This window comes from Gossypium hirsutum, chromosome A07, assembly GCF_007990345.1.
Source record: "Gossypium hirsutum isolate 1008001.06 chromosome A07, Gossypium_hirsutum_v2.1, whole genome shotgun sequence".
In the NCBI taxonomy this organism is placed as follows: Eukaryota; Viridiplantae; Streptophyta; class Magnoliopsida; order Malvales; family Malvaceae; genus Gossypium; species Gossypium hirsutum.
The window spans coordinates 16881326-16885533 of NC_053430.1; the positions used below are offsets into that span (position 1 = coordinate 16881326).

The 4208-nt window shown below is 29.4% G+C and overlaps 1 long non-coding RNA gene across 1 annotated transcript; it reads left to right on the forward strand.

Annotated features, from left to right (window-relative positions):
* Positions 1 to 454: 454 nt before the first annotated feature.
* Positions 455 to 1821, forward strand: LOC107937013 (uncharacterized). The gene is made up of 2 exons (XR_001694550.2): positions 455 to 1098; positions 1531 to 1821. It is a non-coding gene; the product is annotated as an uncharacterized lncRNA (long non-coding RNA).
* The last annotated feature ends 2387 nt before the right edge of the window (positions 1822 to 4208 follow it).

A 4208-nucleotide genomic window follows, 5' to 3' on the forward strand; every position in this document is an offset into this window, starting at 1 on the left:
GTATAGTACACCTAATAGATTTTTTTTTAAAAAACATACATATAAAAATAAATACATGTGAAATTAGATTATCATATAAATTATATACATACCATTTTACTTAAAAATATTTAAAAGAAATACTAAATAACATACTAGGATAACATAATATGGAGACACATTTTAAAATAATAATTTTATAAATACAAAGATGGACTTCCAAAATAGTATCATATGTACATAAAAACATTTAAGTGTGTCATAAATCAAGAAGTATTTTAAATAATCTACGTATCAACATATATATAAATATTTTGACAACACTTTATAATAAGGTATTTAAACAATGTAATGTAAAAAGAATTTTAAACATTCCAAAATAATAGTTATTATAAAAAAATTTAATAAGAACGATTAGTATACCATTATATATAAGATATTTAAAGAAATAGGATACATAAGGTGAAAATATAAAGACAATCTCAAAATAATCATACAAATGTAACCAAACAAAATTATTAACATGGATTAATGCATAAACATATTAAATATATTTTAAATTAATCGATTATACAACTATAAGATCAAATTAATACTACAATAAAATAGGGAGGATAATTTGCAAATAAAGTAATCATAACATGGACCAATGCTCAAAGCACATAAATGTATGGGGACTGAAATTGTAAATATCTCGCGCCCACAATGCTGCAATGAACCGCGGACCAAAGTGAAAAGGCACACAAATTATGGAGCCAAATTAAAAGAAACAAAATAGGCCAATAGGGTGCGATTGGAGCCTTTGCGCTGAAGGAAGGATCCAGCTCGCAATTTCCCCATTCATACAAAATGGCGCAGATCCGTTTCACCTTTCGGGCCAACGCGCGGATCTTTATTGCTATAAACGGTGCCGTTTGGCTTTATGGATGATTTTAAACCCTCTTTCCTTCAAACATAACGTAATTTCAATCATTTTTTAGAAGTAGCAGCAGCCATTAACCCCCAATTGATAGGGTTTCATTTGACTAATAGACGACGAGCCAATATTGGACTAATGGCCGACGCCGTGCGATTAACAACCCGATCTTTGCCCGTGAAACTCGTAACCATGGAGATCTGGTAAACCAATCCATCTCATTTCCTTTTTTTTAAAAAAAAAACTTTAAATCGTGCTTTGCTTCTTCGAAAACCAAACAAAAACAGAGAAAAAGAAGGTTGAGGAGAACATTCGACCCTCGCCCAAGCCTCTTCATTTCAGAGATCGTTGGGTTTTCCTTGGTGTCGATCCAGAAACTAAAAGAAATCTAGCAAACCAAGAAAATAGATTAGAAAAGAAAGAGGAAAAAAAACTAGAGATCACCTTTATATTTTTGATTTCTTTCTCTATTACGTGTGAATGCGTAAACGTATATTGTGCGTAAAAAATCAAGGTACAAATAATGGCTTTTTATAGCTAGATTTACAGAATAAATGAAAAATAAAAAATACATTTTCCTTCTGTCATTTGACTGTATATTCTGTTGCTGCTTCTTCTCGTATATTCTATTGCAGGTGTGGAGAAACGGCCGTACGGAGAAAGCCTCTCGTGAAAGCCGTGCGTGAGCTCGATTGCAGCACTGGCGTGTTCTAGAAACCCTTAGATTTCTGGTATTTTCAAGCAATTGGGCGTTTTGGGCCGTTTGTGAATTGGGCTACGAGACTTTGGAATTTGGGTGTCTGTAATTGGGTTAAAGGATTTTGGGTACTTGTTTAGGCTATTATTTTTGTTTGGGCTAAATGAATTGTAAATGGACTTTAAATCCATAAACACTTTAATTTGTTATTTTATTATTATTATTATTATTTTGTGTTTGGATTTTTTTTACTTTTTTAGTTTTCATCAGCCCGGGCAAATTGGGCCTATTACAGAATTGAGGAGAAGTGGTGTATAAAAATTTTGGCAATGAAATGGAAAGAAAATTGTATTTATCCATTTACATGAAATTAAATAATTCTATTTTATTATATAATAATTTTTTAACGAAACCATATAATCTAATTTATTAATAATATAGATTTTATTTGGTTTTGTTTCAGTTACGTGCTAAAAGAAAAGAAAGAGTTCGTTTTTCCTTTACAATAGTAAAGCTAAAATCTGATGAATGCTTTACCCAACTTTCTTCCCTCAGCCATGATTATATTAATTACTATTTTCATTTATATGGAAACGTATCTAGGACTTTCTTCCTAAAAAACTAAGTTTAAATTCGTTGGAACCCTAATTTTCTTTTATTTTGAATATCAATTCTAAATCATGCATATATATTTTTGGAGAGTATGCATAAAAAATTTTGCTATTAAAGTAAAAGTTATTGGTATACTATAGTAAGCTTTTAGTTGATGATTCTCAAATTTAATTATTAATTACGAGGGGGCATCATTTTCATAAAGCAAATTATGGTACACTTAAATATATTTGCTATAAAAGCATCTATGAAAAAAGTTCTCTAAAAACATTTTAATTTATTTGTATCTTTCTTCTTAAAAGGAGACCTCTTTATTTTAAATCATTACTTTTTCATTTCAACTATATTAAGAAAAATGGTCGACATCTTCAAAATTCTACACACATGATTACCCACAAACTTTTTAGTAAATATGTGTTAATCATGTAGGTAAAGTTTTTTAAATAATGTTTTAAATATATTCAATAAATTTCTTTCAACTCTAAATATACAGACAGCCACACAATTATTAAAAAAAATTATTTTAGGCACCTAAAATAAAAAAAGTTTACAATTTAAAAACTCACGTTACATGGTTCAATCATTTTGACCACTCCCATTAAAAATACAAATAGCAAGCCAACATGACAGTTAAAAAATTTAGTATAATAACAAATTTAGCCCTCAGCTTTTATATTTTATATTAATTCAATCATAATTTTAAGGATTGACCCTTTAGTATTGAAACGCAGGAATAGAATTGAATGGGGGCTTTTTGGCGATGTTTGGTTAGCAACTTATCATAGTTTTACTAACAAATATGATCATTATCATGAAGTTGCCATCAAGATGCCGCATCTCGTTAAGCAAGATGATATGAGGACTTTGTTGGATAAGTTTGATGATTTATATTCCAAGTGCCAAGGTGTGAATAATATTTGTTCTTTTCAGGGAATTTCTATTATAGGTGGACATCTGGGTGTTGCAGCTAATATAGATTATTTTGATTTAAAGATGAAAGTTGATTATCTTGTTAAGAAATGGGTTCTATTTTCTTTTCCAGAAGATATGTATTGCTATGAAATTTTATGAAGGATTCATTTGTGATAAAATGACTCACTGTAAGAGAGGAAAGCTTTTGTTGCCTTCCGTTTTGAAGGCATGTACCCAATAGATGGAAGATTATGTAATTTTCTTTTTCTTGTTAATGCTTAAGATAGCAACTAAGTAGTTAGATTACATTTGCTGTGTCTCATGTCTGCAGGTATGGGATCAATTTGGCGCAAGGAATTTTGGAATGCACTCGAAAGGGATTTTGGTTCTTTAACCTTAAACTTTTTAACTTTCTTCTTAATGAAACTAACCAAGCTGTTCAAGGGGATATTGGTTTTCCATATCTACTTGGAATTCAATTCCCTAGCTCAAATATGGCACACAGGCTTGGAATCCCCCAATTATATGGCTTCAAAACAGTGGTAACCAAAGTTTTTTTTTTTAATTATGACTGAATCGATATAACATGTAAAAATTGGGTTAAATTTGTTATTATAATACTTTTTTTAACTGTCATGTTAGCTTGTTGTTTGTGATTTTAATGGGAGTAACCAAAATGACTAAATTATATAACGTGAATGCTTAAATTACAAACCTTTTATTTTGAATGCCTAAAATGAAATTTTTTAATATTCAAATGATTATCAGTGTAATTTACCTATTTAGATATTATATGCTTAAGTCCATTCCATAGCAATTTAACTAAAATATTCGTTAGTTCCCAATATTAGTAAATAAATACCTTGCAATTTCCATCAAAGTAAGGTCGGACCTAGGGTTTTTTCCACATTACACCAATCATAAATCTAGGATTAATAGAGGGTAAATTTTATAGTGATGGATCAACGGTGGTGTAAACCCTAAATTTTTGTCTGACTAGAGTTTGTTGTTTAATTTTCAAAATTTTAAAAAAATAAAAATAAAAAATTTTCAAAAAATAAAAATTGCATTTTTACCCTTAAACTTTTCCTA